Genomic DNA, 17,319 nt, shown 5'->3' on the forward strand with positions numbered 1-17,319 from the left:
AGACTATTGCCCAGTGTTCGTATACGTAAAACAAAAAAGACATACAGCAGTCAGCAAGAAAACAATTCAAAGTTTGATATACCCAATAATCTCCACTTGTATCTACAAAATGCAAACTTTATTTTTGAAATACAAGTATTTATTTATTGAATGACAAGTTGCAGAAACACTAGTATTACAGAGAATGAAAACCAATCAAAGAGAAATGATAAGTTGCGGACCAAACAAAGAGAAATGAAATATCAATTGAATCCAAATTTAACCATTTAGCACAAAGCACAGAGATAAAAACAGACATAATTGAAAAGTGGCCAATCAAAACTGTAAATAAACTGAAAGATAATGATTTGCCTGGGTTTCTGTCTTTCACTTGTTTGATAAAATTCAATCAGTAACTACCTGAAATCCAAAGCAAAGCCCATCTTCAGCAACAAGGTGGAGTTAAAACACCAAATTGTTTGAACTTGCAAAACTAAAGATCTACAAAACCCATGTAATATTTAGATAGGGAAAACACCATTTTATCCGATTAAAACAACCAGCTTATAATAATAAGTGTTTCTTGTTGTTCTTGAGATAATGATAAGATGACACAATAGTGGTAGTGGTAGTGGTAATGAAAATGGTAACATGATATAGAAATAGTAGTAGTAATAGTAGAGTTGTTTCAAAAGTGACCTAATGATGCCCCATTTGATAGTGGTTTGTACAAAGAGTCAATCATCTCCACCTGTACCTTGAAATCAAGGGCCAAGATCTTGAACCAACAACCTGAGAATTTCAACATGATGCATCAGCAATGTCAATTAAGCACTAGCAAATCAAAATATAAATAAATAAATAAATAAATAATTGATGATGATGGTAATAAGAAGTTGTAGGATGATAGCGATGATGAAAATCTGTCTTCTGATAACAACCAACTATTGACCAAGAAGAAAGAACCTAGGAACCAATGATCGTGCTACATATATTTATCAGGGCAATTCATATAAAAATAAGGAGGTATAAGACTTTATATGCTTCCCAATGACCCACTACCTTCCCATCCAAGAAAAGTAAACCAATTATTATAACCCAAGAAAACATTAGTGGCATACACTTCCGCTCTCTGCCCATTCTTTTGTTGATTCGGGAACAAAGAGCAAGCTAACAAAGGAATAAATGGAATCTCTAATTTACCTGACAAGTAACTCAATGGCTGAAACCTGTTCACTGTCCTTCTCGCTAACAGATTCACATGTCCTTTTCCAGTGCTTAGAAGCAGTTTCAACAGTACTTAAACTAGAACAACCCAAGAAGATTAGTATGGCATTTAAAAGATTTGACACATACTTATCAAATATATATATTTGACACATAAAGCAATGAAGAAATGGATAAGGCAAGAACCCAATTCACGACAAAAGATAAAAGGTTCCTCATTTAGAATAGCCCAATAGAGAAAACTGACCATTGTTGAAAGAGTGACTCCATACGACAATGTTTGGCAGCAGAAAAATCTGCACTATCTTTCACATCACTCTTAGCTTGAATGGAGAACTCCTGCCATTTTCTTTTAGCGTCAGAGGTGATACTCACCATTGACGAAGTGTGCTTGTCCAAAAATGCTTTTTTTTTCGATATTAGAATCTCTCAAATCAGCAAGTCTTGTCTCCACCTGCAGGCCCGGCCATCACCCATTTTATGGAGAAACCAGACCAAAAAGAAAGGCATGATAATATAATAAGTCTCGAAACATACTAGCTCTTTTTGTCAACAAATGTGGATCGACACTAAATTTGTCATATCGGCCAAAAGTCTCTCTGATTCTGAAGTTGACTGCTCCTGCAATTGTTAAGGTTGAAAATCAGACAAAACAAAAACAAAATCACTTTTCTGCACCTAAGATACTGAAATGATACCTCGTAAGCTCTCTGAAATTCAGTAATGCTCTTTTGTTGAATCTCATGAACGCCATTTGTGTGGCTTTCAAGCCCCGAGTACTTCTTCCCCAAGCATATCAAGAAGCCCAAGAATGAAATCAGAACTCTCTTTTGTATGTTTAGTACTTACATGGAATCTCTGTAGAAAGTCAGGGCGAGAGAAATCAAGAGATAGATCATATTATAAAAAGGGAATAACATGTATGTACATGATGAAATAATCCAAAAAAATTTATTGAAGGAATTTTTTTTTTATAAGGAATAAACTTAAGTGATTTACAGTGTTGATTTTCTAAAGATTTCTTGACACAAATGCAAAGCAATTGGAGAATAAGAAAAAGAAAACAAATATGATAAGAATTGAAAAGCTTAACAAATTATTGAATTAATTAAAAGAGCCAAGATCTAGTGGTGGATTTCTTGCAAGAAACCTAAAAAAGGCGTTTATCAGGTCGGATTTTATGATAAATAAAAGTTTTTATTTCAAACCCTACAAAATGTAGTGATAATTTAAAAGTACGGGAACTATATGCTATAGAAACGAAAGCCAAATATAAGGAACAAACCTCACGCAATTCCTTAGCAAAAAGGGCCATCTCTCCCTGGTGGCTTCACAAGATACCTTGAAGATCACCAAATATTGAATTTGCTTCTTGGTCCTCCGTATCTAGAAACTGATGCATGAAACGATGGAAAATACCAGTTTAGACAATATCAGATAATGAAGTACAACAGTAGAATATTGCAACGCAAAATCTTAAACAAAATGCCAGTGTAGTTGCTACTTAATTACTTTTTTGATTGAACATGAATTAGAAGAAACCAAAGATGAAATCTCCTCCAGACCAAAATTATTGCTTGCTTTATGCAAGGTAACCACATTTTGCACTGCTTCCAAATGAGAAATGTACAAAGCTCTTGAAGTAGCCAATTTCTTCTTTAAATCTGATGCTAACTATAAACATGATTTCATAATGCAGGGAGGGAAATCAAACTTGTTAGATTCTAACACATACTGCTATTATAAAACAATTATGAGACAGTTCAATTCAATATGGGAAAAGTAAAATACCTTCTCATGATAATCCAGAAAAGAATGGCAAAGTTTTTCGACACATAGGAGATGTTCGTTTTGTTTAGACATTGATGTAGCAACCGTGTTGTAAACAGATCCAATTTTTCTGTTAGATATTCCTGAAAATTGTCGACCACTGATCTGTTTTCTTCACTTAGTTTATCTTCCCTGGCTGCAGAGTACCATCCCAAGTATCGAGGATCAGAGAAAAAGCATAAACATTTGTGAAAGTTGAGGATACGGTTAATAAGATTTGCTAATTATAGAGTGCTACCTATTTTTGAAAATAACATGGCATTATCCTGAAGAGACTTTTCCAGGTCAAATCACAAAACATATGCCTGATGAGCCAAAGCATTTTCTATCCAAAAAATTCAAGGGGGTGAGAATGACAAGATATGTCCTCTAAAGTACTAGCAAGCATAAATGATAACAGACCTGGTTTCCGCTGTTCAGATATAATAAAATCTGTCTCCTTCAGAGTATACTAGGATTTCTTTAGTTCTTCCTCCGCTTTAGACAACAATTCGCTTATTTGGTCCAAATTTCTCAGTGATCTAGCCAATAGTTAATACAATTCCATGTATGAATGCTAGAAAAACACATGGAAAAGATCATTTTGTTTACCTCTGTAGCATCAAGTTTGCAGCTCAAACCAAAAGACTGTTGGACCTGAGTTTTGTATTTATTTTGTAACTCTTCAATTTGTTGTTGATAGAATACCGAGGGGATTATTAATGAAATGGCATAGTACAACTCATAACAAACCAAAACCATCGTATAGAATGGAGCATCAAAAACTTGGCTCACCTTCTGATTTGTTTCCAGCATAATTCCCATCTGCTCAATTTGATTTGCCATTGCCTTTATCCAAGAAAAGAAATACTTTGGTAAAAAGGGCAATCCTAATGGATCAAAGTTAAAAGTACCAATGTCGTAAAAGAAACTAGGAAGTGTTGGGTACAAAAGAAATACTGAAAAGGTATTAGAATAAGCATCAGGTGAGTGGGTAGGAAAAACACTCTTCATAGATAATTAATACCATATTGGGAAACAATTATCTACATTTGCATGTCAGAAATTACAAGTTTGCAATGATTCCCATCTTAACAACTAAAAGGAAATGAAACCAAATGGTAATACCACTATTATATTTGCGAGGATAACTGAATTTACTAATTTATATCTATAAGAAATATTTCAAGGGTACAAAAATAAATTGAAATTAAAGGGATATCTGAATAAGTATAGGTGAGTCAGCAGGAAAAAGAAACATCATAACTGCAATGCAAATGAGAACAGACAAATGAACAACAACATCCCATAGTAAAAAAAACCACAGTTATGCCCCTAATGCCATGGGAAGCATAAGCATAACCACATATTGATCACAGCATTTTAACTGAGGTCAGAGCAATACCTTCCTTTCACTCTCCTCTTGATAGTATCTTTCCTTTGGAATGTAATCCCCATTTTTCTCTCGTGCAGCATAAAACTCTATAGAAAGCAAGCAGTTGTTGATGAATTTTAAGAAATGTCAAGAGCTTATCATATATGTTCTTCACAAACCGCATGAATGGGAAAAGCACATTACCTGCTTTAAGCCGGTCAATTTCTCCATAAAGGTCCTGATAAAAATGTGAAGCACAGTGCACATTGGTATTTCCTCATATTGGAAGTCTTAAAGTGAACAAGACTTATAAAACAAACTGAACAAATTCATTCGAAGTCCCTTAACTGCTCTCTATCCATTTCCATGATGCATACTGAAATGGTTCATTCTAAATGTTTTTCTGTGCAGCCTTATGTCAAGATTTAGGTAAAAAATGATATAACAATGGCAGCATTCTGTATGAATGCCTATGAAAAATGGCAGTACGAAGACCACCAATGTTTTTTATTTGCATTCACACTCTATCTTTTGGTTTATGTCAACATATTTTTGAATATTTCTCCAGGAAGTTACAAGTTGTGCAAATATATATATATATATACACAAACACTGCTGGTGTGCTTGCTGGTTATGACAAGTTGCAGTTGATCGTGTTTGGGAAGAAGTATGGATCCAGTGGTGGTGGCTAAGTTCAATCACGTGGAAGCAAGATGATAATGACGATGATAATTTGGTACATTTCTTTTGAAGTTGAGTAATTTGACTAGTGGTTTTTCTTTTTTTAATTTTTCAACTCTAAAGCTTTTGATATGTTATCAATTCTTGAGAGGTTTTGAAGGTGATATAGTAGTGTCACCGTACCAAACTTTTAGGTACTCAAGTTTGAAATGGTGTAGTTGCATCTAAGTTGTGGACAGTTTAGTTATAAGTTTGCTATTTTGGGAGAAAAGAATAAAAGAAGTATGTTCCAAACTAAGCTACTAAATAGTATTTGTTTTAGTAAAGAACAATTTTATGTGGATATATAGTTATTTTCTCTGATCAATATTTTACATAGATGCAGTCATAGTTCTCTATGATCTGGTGGTAGAACTTGTTTCGAGGTCTAGTTTCTTTGTGCATTTCAGATATGTATTTTGTGTGTGTGTGTGGGGGGGGGGGGGGGTGGTCTGGGTCTGTAATGTAACATAGGTGGCGGTCCGGCCATTAGCGCAGACAGACAGTTACTGCCATTGTTTCAAAACATAGCTGGACAAATTTCAAATCAAGGTCCAGCAATCAGAGGGACTCCAATTCCCTTTTTGAACCAGCCAAGAAGTGACTCAAAAGATTACTTTTTGTGTCTGGCATATTTTTATTATAGCAACTATTAACTTATCTTTAAGAAGATTTTTTTTTTCCTTAAATTTAAGTTATACGTATTGGCTGGTACAAATTTTTATTCGTTTGGTGAAGGTTTGTGATTAATATTGCAACTTAGTCGTTTAATTTTTTACGTTGATCATACACTGTTGTACATCCATCACCCTAACCCTGCTTGCAACATCAAAAGCTCCTAAAGCTGAGATCTAATACATCCATCACCCTCTCAAATCCTCTTCAAGCAGTCCCATATAAACAGCCACCTGGTTTCCTTATTTATTATCCCTTCAAAACAGCCCATCTCATCACACATTCATCCATTCAGAGTATTGTGGACTGACCCCAACCAAAACCTATTCATACACAATTTCTACCATACTATTAATGAATTTCAAAACATAGGTTATTGCTGAATGTTTGAGGGTAATGGATTTATGTTTCACTGAAAAACTTGTCAATATCATTGTGTTTATCAACAAACTTAATGGGTATTACAACTCTGAAATTGTGCTTCAAAAAAATACTAAGGAATCGGAAAAATGAAGTTTAATTACAGACAAGTGTAACATCAGATTCCAAATGATAGATTAAGTGCCTAATCAAACCCGAATTGTTATTAGTAGTTCATCGTGGGTTGTATTGTTCCACCATGTTCATTTGGGTACTTGAATGACTCATGATAAACAGAACCTCTAGCAAATCCTATCACATTCAGCAACTCTAGCAGAACCTCAGATTTCATTTGGGTAATTGATTTCACTTGCTATAGGCTGGCTGTGCATAGCAAATTGCTCACAGGATATTTACATATTCTTCAAAACTTTTGGTGAAAAAAGGAGACATAAATATTTTGATACATAGTAAAAAGTTAATGTATTGTAAGTATCTTAGATACTTCATAATTCATATAAGCAAAGCACATATTACCAATTAGTTGGATAGATTAGTACTTTATTCATACGTTTTAAAAGTAATTATGTGTGCATGTTGTACTAAATAGTTTGTTCATGTAAGCAAGTATTTTACATATCAACATTGACATTGCTATTCTCATTTTTCAATCTTTAGAAGCCTTAAGAGTATTCTCCCTTCTCAATTGTTAGATGGAGAACCATCAAACTATGAAAAGTAACCATAAGAAAGACATATTGATGTATGTATCTTTGAGTCTGATGGGTCAAAAATAAGTTCATTATCACTAGGTGACGAACTCACTCAAAGAAAAAATCACCGACAGTTGTAATAAGAATGAGAGGTCAACACACCAAAATCATGGGATTTACTCTCTTTTATGTATATTTGTATTTCTATATTTTATTCTTTTTCTTTTGTTTCTTTCTCTTTTATGTTTTATTTCCTTTTGGGTTTGTATATAAGGATCCATACGGTAGTGAGAACATAAAAAATTACTTCTTTCTTTTCAAGGTATCAGAGCGATACCTCTAATTATTTTTTTTTCGTTTCTATTTTGTACTATATCAACAACGTTGATCATTCCATCAACATTACAAGTTTTCCTCCAACAACCATCTCGTTGTTGAGGACATTCTCCATGACTTCTTCCAATAAATGTCACAATTCAACCAGCCCGTACTTCCTACATCATGTTAACAATCCATGAACCATGCTTGTGTTCCCAACCCTTGATTGATGATAACTATCTCACTTGGAGTCGAGCCATGCACATGGCTCTGAGTGTTAAGAATAAGAATGGTTTCATTGATGGATCCATGCCAAAACCTAAGTCTTCCATAGATCCAATGTATGCTTAGTGGATTCGATGCAACAACATAGTCTTGCCTTGGATTTTAAATTCCTTATCTAAGGAACTTGCTACTAGTGTTATAAAGCTGAATCAACCCATGAAGTATGGAGAGACCTTAAAGAGTGGTTTTCTCAAAGTAATGCTTCTAGGATCTTCCAAGAACGATTGTTTGTGGCTACTTATTTCACCAAACTTAATGGATATTGAGATTAATTAATGACTTATCGTCCCTTGCCCTTATGTTCTTGTGATGCAATGAAAATCGTTGGTCGAATATCAGCAACAAGAATGTATTCTACAGTTTTTAATGGGCTTGAATGAGTCTTATGTTGCAGTCCAAGGACAACTTCTCCTTATGGATCTATTGCCACCACTCAACAAGATGTTTTCACTTGTGCTAAAAAAGAACCACAAAATGAAGTCACAATCTTGTCTCCTAATTTGAGTGAATATTTTACACTCCATGGCCCATGTCATGCCTGCTCACAAACTTAGAAAAGACAATCAAGGTTCAAATAGGCTGAACTAAAATAATAATCAAAGTTCTCAACATAGCCGACCAACTTGTAACCATTGTGGCTGGGTAGGACACACTATTGAGAAGTGGTATGTGTTATCCACCTGGCCATCGTCTTCACAACAGCCATAAGCAAGTTTCTACCAACCAAGTATCAGTCTCACTTGTTGATACCCAAAGTGTTGGTCTTTCCTCGAAATGTCGACAGTTAATTGCCCACTTCAATACTGGTGACACAGCCCATGGCTCACTCAACCACCAACCTCTCAATTATCTTTCTTTCTGTTGCATCTACCACTTATCTTTGTCCCTTGGATCATTGACACAGGTGCGTCACTTCCTTCAAATTAAATTAAATCCAATTTATGCTAATAAGATTTCTAAGGATTCAAATTGGTCCCTCACCTTTCTTTCTAATTCTTGCATTATAAGGGACCTGTCCTTGAGGCCTTTATTTGATATGTTAATCCTTTCGTTAAGGAGACATGTCAGTTGTGGAAAGTGGATTGCTCTCCTTTCTCGTGAATGACAGGTGTCACTACCCTTTTGGTCCACATTGTGGGTCTGGCAGAGCAATGTCCCGACTGACAGATGATTCATGTGGTGTGCACTCATTGATGAAATCTTGATCGTTGTTCTTGGCATTTCATATTTTAAGAAAAAGATCATTATCACTTGGTGACGAATTCACTTGAGATAAATAATAATTATCAAGAAAATAGGATTAGTAAAAGAAACCCTCCTAAATATAAAATCTAAATAATGGTCCAATGGGAAAAGCCCATGATCTTAGACATCCCAATCACTAATGTTGATGACCTTGAAGATTAGACATGCTGAAGGTTTTCGAGTATCTAAGATTCAACTTGTATGACCTTAGTCAAGATAAAGTGTCTCACTCGTTGATAATATGTTGACTAAGAGTCAATGCTCTAAACCTGTTAGATGTTTTATCTTACAAGATATTCAAACTTCATCTTTTGTTCCTCAATAGTACCTAAGGGAATAATCTATAAACAGATAGAGCAGTCTGAACATGGGGTGTGAAAGCGAAAGGTTGCACGGGAGTGGGATCCCCTTGTGAGTGAGTTCGACAATGGGGCATCGCATCCTTGAACCAAAGAAATTCTTTTAGGGGATTTCAAGAGAGTTGGTTTGAGATTGGAGACCTATGATTTTATAACTTGAGTGTTGTAATCATTCTCAAATGTAATATGAAACAATTTCATTGCTCCGAAACATATAAAGCACCAAATGCACTATTTTCAGAAGCAGCATATCAACCACTTTACAGTTGAAAAAAGCTCAACGAATTCATCGCTTTTGAAAACAGCCTATGCACCCACTAACTCTATGCAAACCAAAGGGAGAGGAGATAATAAATTGAAACTATGAACCTATTGTAGTTAAAACCCAATTACAAGCAAACAATTGGGTGAAATATCATAGTAGACTACTATGGTGAAACATTGAATAGTTATGACTACCTGATCAAATGTCTAATATCATGGTGAAAGTTGTAGAGTAAAAGGAATACCTCAAGGTTTCAACCAAATACAATGATTCTTCAGCAGAGATTTTATAGCCACCTTCCCCACTGACTGCCCTATGAAAATCAACTTTGTTAAACCATTAGAGAAAAAATAAGATGAGGTTTTGATAGTTCAAAAAATTTGAGCTAAAATTTCAAGCACCCACACAAACTTGCAAGGAAAGTAGCATCTACGAGAATGAAACCTACTGTCACCACCCTATCAGCATAAAGGGGTTATGTACTCCAAATTTATTTTTTAAGAGAACCAAATTATTGGTTCTCAATGCAAGTTATTGGTGTAGTAGTTGAGAAACCAGCATTACTTGTTAAAAGAATACATAAGAATGTTGCCATCTACCACAATATTGCAATTTGAAAAGCACAATAAAGGCCCCATTCAGAATTTAGCTCGACCCTATCGAAGTAATTTCAGTGCACTTAAAATGGAAGTAGAAATCACATAAATCCAAAAACATATATAGATCAGATTGTTACATTTTATTCAAATACATGAAGAAAGCACATAAATCCAATTAAAAGAGGATCATCTTCTATTTATCTTTATTTATTTATTGAGAAAAAAAAACTTCTAAAATCTAAAATCTTAAAATTTTCAACAAGTACATTAAAAAAAAAAAACATGAATAACAAAAAATAAATTGAAGTAGAAACTATTAATGAAAGATGAAATTATTCCTAAACATAAAGAAAAACTCTCTTAGAATGGTGACCTTACCATGAGAGATCAGAGAATCACATCTAAAACCCTAAATTGTCAATCCAAATCTGAAGATATCAGATAAAAAGTCTAAATTGTCAATCCAAATCCTAAACAAACCAATTTCTTGAATTTGTAAGAATACTTACCATTACAAACTTGTAATCTAAACAAAATCATCTAAAACCCCAAAAAAATTCATACATGAAAAGAATAATAAAATTCTTCAACTCTCATTCATCACCAAATCCACCATTAATGAAGAGATGATGTGGTGACTCGACCACACATGTGGATATATATTCATAGAGAGAAAGATAAACAAAAAGAAAGAGAGACTTACCAGCTGAGGTTTAGGGTGGCAAAAAATGTCGACCTGGATCAAGGAATCCCCCTCGTCAACTCTTACAACAGCCACCATGAAGCAGGTGTTACACAAGACGATGCAATCAAGGGCCGAATGAAGCTTCTAAACAGAAGGGTCAATCGAAACTCCAACCGAGACTCAAACGATTAGCACAAATCGTTAAAACTCCAAATTTTAGGGATTTCAAAGAGATAGAGAGAATGAGAAGAAGAGGAGACAAAATGACAGAGAGGGAATGAGAATGAAGATTGTCTAAAATCCCCGCGAAAAATTTGCGCTAATGGAGTGTGCGGCGTTTATTTTTGATTTGGAGAATGTACTCTACAGTTGCGGAACACTCCTCCGCTGCTATAGTCACTTAAAAAAAAATATAACTTTATATATATATATATATATTAAAAATTAATTTTTAGTTACAGATAAATATATCCGTTGCTATATTTAATTTTTTGAATTATATATATTAAAAATTGATTTTTAGTGGCGGATAAATATATCTGCTGCTATGTGTAATTTAAAATAATTATTGATAAAGAGAATTCATTAAATTTTATATAAAAAAATTGATTTTTAGTGGCGGATATATTAATCCGCTGCTTTATTCAATATAAAAAAATTGTAAAAAATTAATTTTTTAGTGACGGATATATTAATTCGCTGCAATATTCAATTAAGAAAAAATTTTGATAAAGAGAACTCACTAAACAAAAAATTTTAAATATTAACAAAAATTGATTTATAGTAGTGGATATATTAATCCGCTGTGATATTTAATTTTAAAAAAAAAAATTATAAAGAGAACTCACTAGATAGAATTTTTTGTATTTAAAAAAAATTTAATTTTTAGTGGTAGATATATATATATATCCGCTGCTATAGTCAATTTAAAAAAAATTGCCAAGGAGAACTCACTAAAGCGAACTTTTTTCTATTAAAAAAAATTAAATTGTTTTTAGCAGCGGATATATTTTTCCGCTACTATATGCACTGAATAAGTAGGAAACTCATCTGTCTGGTTCCTATAGCGGCAGATATAAGTATTCGTTGCCAAAAATCTACCTATAGGGACGGATAATATTATCCTCTGCAACAAATGCAAATATAGCGTCGGATAAAGTGATCTGCTGTTATAAACCGTCACTGTAGATCAGAAATGTTGTAGTGACTCTGTTAGAGATAAAGTGGCTAAAGGTGATCTTTAGGTTCGGTTCATTTCCACGAAGGATCAACTCGCTGATATCTTAACTAAGGGTCTCTCTACTACCCGCTTCCATCATCTTCGCAACAAACTCACCATCACACCTGTGACGTCAAGTTTGAGGGGGCATGTTAAGGAAAGTTGAATGGTTAAGGAAAGTGGACTGAATCATATCTCTTAGATTACCAATGATTCAGTCTATAGATATATTGCTTGATTTCAGCACCAAATTAGTGTGAATCATATTCTAAACATAGAAAATCCAGCTGGTTGTATCAATCAAAAGATGTGGTCTGTAATCTCTTATGTAAATAAATACAAAGCCTTCTTTCTCTGAAAGAGTTAGAGAAGAAGAGCACAATTCTCTCCCTTTATATTATTTACTTTCACACTCCTTATTTAGAGGAGCAGTGAAACAGAACATCAATAATTAATAGAACAAATCCTTGGCCATCTGCCATTGGGGTTGCCGATCAGAAGGATGGATCTCAATCAAAAGCATCTCCAAAGTAATCTGGTGCAACATACATTGATCAAGAGAACCCACTTCTTTGTCTGTCCAATTGAAGTGGTACTGGACTATTCTTTTTCTCCCTTTCACTCTCTATCCCGCTTCCAGGCATTTGGCAAATCGGGATTGATGCCTGGTTGAGGTCTTGAGCCTCATATCATTAATTACTGGAAATTTGGTTGCACCAATTGATTGTTATATGAAAGTCTCACTAGAGGATGACGTCTGTCATATTTTGACTTTGTGGAAGTAAAGTGATGCCCAACCGCTATTATTGGAATGCAGGTTTAAGAAGTCCTTGATACAATCATTTGTTCTCGATTGTGAAGTTGTTGATTACGACTATGAAAAGCAGAAAATTTTGCCTTTAATTTCCAGGTAATATATTTCAATTCTACACTAAAATTCTCAGTTCTGTATGTTGTTATTTTTGGTGCAACCTTAGGCTAGTATTTGATAGATGGGTGGGGGAAGGTTTTTCATTGGAAACAAGCTCGATTTTCTTATTTAAAATGTCACTTAGTTTTTGTATTTTTATTTTTTATAAGTAAAATGTTACTTAGTTTTGCACACAGATCGTTATATTTAGAAACCAATTATGTGTAGTGACTTCTGTAATGTACACCTGGGACCTATGTTTTACATTGCTCCCCAGTTATTTTTCTTTATTTATTTGTTGTGTATAAATGTATATCAGAAGTTGCATTTATGTCATTTCCTACCTATTTTCATTTTATTACCGTATACTTCTAATTAATCCATTTTCATTGTTATTATAATGGTCAAAATTAAATAATCCAAAGATTTGCCTCAAGAATGATGATGTCGTCAATTCAGAAATATCTTTGTTGAGGAAGTGTCGGTTCTAGTGGTATGTTGCTTGGACAATTACTGCTATTTATATATATGACAAAGATCTCATTATGCTATATAGATTCCCCTTGTTTATATCTGTTTACTAGTGCTCCTCTTTATCAATATTTTTAACTGATCATTACACTTGGATTTTTCTCACAAAAAATTTTGAACAAATATAAATACTGGGAAAAGCCTTGCAAGTAATCAATCTACAGATTTAGAACTTCATTTGATTATTTTCTTCTTTTTGATTTTGGGTAGGATGGACCTAGTTTTCAGACTTGGTTGACTCAATTATTAGGATAACTGGGTGTGGTTAGTTTTTCGAAACTTTTCAATAATGTAGTATATATGATGACAACCCCGTGAAGTAAACTAGAAGAAATGCAAAATGATCATGAGCTGCAGGTTTCCCATATGTCTGTAAATTGTTCGATGTGAGATGAAGGTACTAGGTATACAGATGATTCACTAATACGTCTGTTTTGTTGAGCAAACCAGTTGAGTTGCCATTGGAATGAGCTTCTTGACTTTGTTTGAATATAACTAGTAAGTGATTGTGCTATAATCTGGTGTCAGGGAAGGGTGGAGTGACACACAACCTGTTGGATGACATCCATAACTATTGGAAGAAAGTTGAAGCTGTGACTAGAACATGAAATAAAAACAGCAACGTGAATAATATGTTAACTCATGAGATGTTTGAATTTTTACCCTTCCACCTTATGTATTTTCTGCCAATGACGTAATGCTTTTGTTGCTTTTGTGCACAATGTTTTTGTAGCATGGTTCTCAACTCCAGATTACGATTCTACCAAGTGGTTATTTAACCTCCATTCTACTCAGCAGCCAACTAGAAATACACCTGAGCTGTCATTCAAAATGCAGGAACGGTTTTAAACGGTTCCACGTATTAGAATTATGACGAATTATAAATTAATGGGATGAAGAAAGCTCATCAGATTTGGATTTTAAACCATTCCAAATTCAAAATTATGAAAAAAAATTTAAAAATTAATGAGATGCAGAAGCTCATCAGATTTTTAGGATCCATATCTTGATTAAGAAGATCAATGATATAAAATTGTCCAACTAAGTTACAATTAAGCTAATTACTAATTTAGGCATGTCTATCCAAAGATTGGTGACCACTGAATAATCTGTTGTACATTAAGGAGAGAAAGTTTAGACGTCCATACAACAAATGGTGACCACTGATAAGGTCCCAATAAGTCGATTTTGGTACCGTAATTGCATTAAGATTATCATTGTATAAATGTTAGTTCCTTTAAATAATAGTGAATTACATTAAAAGCCCAAATTAATGTAGCTAATAAAAATTTGTTACTAATTTCAAGTGAAAATGGTATATTCGGAAACCAATAAAAGATGTAACAACTACTGTTACAACATGCGAGCAAAAAGGAAGCAACCAACCAAAGTTGAGCTGAAAAGGGTGCCACGTCACCGCCCCGTGATTAGGCCTTGGTGCTCCGCGGTGATCTCGAGATATTTTTCCTCGAGATTTGTACAAGATGTTCCAGACACTTCGGTGGTTATAACTGAATGCTTCTTTCGAAGCGAATCATCTGAAAAATCAACCCAATGACCCGATTACGAATGTTATAAATTGAAGGGTTGATTTCTGAGAAAGGGTCCCTATCTTGATTTGTAATTTTTCATTTTCTTTCTTTAATTCTCTGTAATTTTCTTTGGAGAAAGTTCTTGAGTGTAGTGAGAACATCAAGAGTTATCCAATCTTCAATACTTTCTGTAATCCTTTTGGGAGCTATTAAAGAAGGATTACATTGCAACATCATCTTCTTCACCCATCTTCTCTTTTCTTTTGTTATTTTCTACAACTATAATTCTTGCGATGAGTGGCTATAATCTCCTTAGAGAGTTCAATAATGCCAGAGTAAGTCCATCCATTTAATGTAGTTTTAAATTAATTATTCTTGCTTGTCTTGTTAATCATTCTGTAAATTCTCCTTTGATTAAATCCTTTAGCTTATATTTATGATTCAAGTTTTGATAGTTATTACTTAGATAAGTTCAAGAATGACTATGCTCTGTGAAGAATTGAAATATAGGTTAAGCAATCTTAATTAAATCAGTATTTTCATGAATAATTTTTTATTACATTCAATAATTAAACGGCTCCACTTTCCGATCCATGAGCAATGACTTGCTACATGGATTGAGTTAGATTCAGAATTAATCTGCATTATGGATGGTTTGCAAAGACTATATTGAACTCTCTAATCTCCCTTTCTTATATCTTCAATCTCTACTTTCTATTTTAATTTCAATTACAAGTTAATTTTCATTTTATTTGTACAACAAATCTGTTTTATTTTTTAAAGAAACTGTTTTACAACTCTATTTTGGTTTTTAATCCAAATGAATATTTGAATCTTCGTTGTCCCTGTGGAACGAATTTGACTTACCCAAAGTCCATCTCTTAAATCTTTAATCTCTATTTTACACAGCAAGTTTTACAATCGATCAACCACCGAATTATCTATCATACCAAATGTTAATAGTCACATTGAGTTTGAGCATCTTATCCAAAACACCATCTAGTGAAACTTTCTCTCACAATGCAAATGAAGATTACACTCACAAACCACATTTTCTTACTACTCAAAAATAGAAAAATGATGGGTTGTGCAATTATTCCCCATTTCTATTTCAGGATGAACAAAGTTACTGTTGAAACCAAACACCCCTTTTAGATGATAACATAACTTCCACTATGTGAAAATACTCAAATATCGACGGCCTAAAACCGTTGAATTATGAATCAATTTGACAGTCCTGACCACTACGTAAAAACAAGGAAATTCGACAGAAAAAATTAAAAATTTTATAAACTTAATTTTGATGGTTTAGGACCGTCGAAATTCTTGATGTTCCCAGATTTGACAGCTTAAAGCTGTCGAATTTCTCCCATTCTTCATTAATTTGACAGTTTCGGCTCGTCGAAAAAAAAAAATTTGAAAATGAAAGTGTAGACACCTCAATTTGAACGGGCCCTCACTTAAAAGGGCCCAAAAAAAACATAATGTTTCAATAAATTCAACCCACGGCCTCAATGGCCCGAATCATCGAGAAATGATATTGTCGCCGAAACCCAAGCCCTAACACCTCTCAATGGGTTAGGGGCCCACCAAAAGGGTTCGGCACACTCCCATCTACCCCGCTCCATGCGAAATACCGATTTCCCAACAAAAAGGGCCAACGGGCCACTAAGGCCCAAAACATCAAAAGTGGAAACTACGGTTAAATCAACGCCCCTAAGACCACCCCGTGGTCTCGAGGACCCGAAAAGAAGGGTTGTGGCCCATCCTACAGCTGTTCAACATCATCGCCCCGCGCTTACATACAAAAATCGATAAATTCCCCAACGGGCCCAAAAGCCCGATTCGCTAACACGTGGCATTTTGATTAAATCAATGATTTCAAAAAAAATTCAAAATAATAAAACGTGAGACTTGGGATGCCTACCCCTTCATCCAACCTTCACCGTTCCATCTCCAAATCCGATATCCAATCCAAAACAATCCACAACCCTTCTAAACCCAAGCCCAATACATTAAAAGCCCATAAACCACTATCCAGACCCAATTCACTATCCAACCCATACCCATCAACCTTACCCACATCAACCAACAATCAACCCTCAAAAGAAAAAGAGTGACACGGGTCATCACCATCCTTCACCGCCCTCATCCAATCACCCACTCCCAGCACCATGCTAAAACAACTCATCTAACCCATCTCACCTCGCCCAAAGCACCTCAACCCATACCTACCCTAACCGAACCTATCCCCATCCTCTAACATCAACAACCACCCACACCTCCACCCAGACCCTAATCCATCACCATTATCTAACATCATCAACCACCCACATCACCACCCATACCTCTACCCATCACCTTCCCTAAAATACTCAATAAAAAAACTCCACCCATACTTCATTCATCATCAATCAATTAACTCATTTCTCTCTCTCTAATCAAACAACCCCCACCAACCAATCAACCAATCTCATTCCTCACCCCCTCATCATGATTGCCACATGGCATCA

At 34.6% G+C, this 17,319-nt stretch overlaps 1 long non-coding RNA gene and 1 pseudogene across 2 annotated transcripts; both read right to left on the minus strand.

Annotated features, from left to right (window-relative positions):
- Positions 1-227: 227 nt before the first annotated feature.
- LOC147396175 (kinesin-like protein KIN-5C) lies at positions 228-4,657 on the minus strand (annotated as a pseudogene). Its single transcript, XR_015180455.1, has 13 exons — positions 4,595-4,657; positions 4,421-4,497; positions 3,439-3,557; positions 3,275-3,361; positions 2,998-3,172; positions 2,719-2,880; positions 2,492-2,599; positions 1,905-2,064; positions 1,744-1,827; positions 1,454-1,660; positions 1,183-1,284; positions 737-771; positions 228-399 (listed from the first exon to the last, which is right to left on the minus strand). The product of XR_015180455.1 is annotated as a kinesin-like protein KIN-5C (transcript).
- Positions 4,658-5,167: 510 nt separating this feature from the next.
- On the minus strand, positions 5,168-10,998 carry LOC147396176 (uncharacterized). The gene is made up of 3 exons (XR_015180807.1): positions 10,633-10,998; positions 9,575-9,643; positions 5,168-6,529 (listed from the first exon to the last, which is right to left on the minus strand). It is a non-coding gene; the product is annotated as an uncharacterized LOC147396176 (long non-coding RNA).
- Positions 10,999-17,319: the final 6,321 nt, after the last annotated feature.

This window comes from Akebia trifoliata, chromosome 8 (assembly GCF_017979445.1).
Source record: "Akebia trifoliata isolate Shusen 1 chromosome 8, ASM1797944v1, whole genome shotgun sequence".
NCBI classification, from domain to species: domain Eukaryota; kingdom Viridiplantae; phylum Streptophyta; class Magnoliopsida; order Ranunculales; family Lardizabalaceae; genus Akebia; species Akebia trifoliata.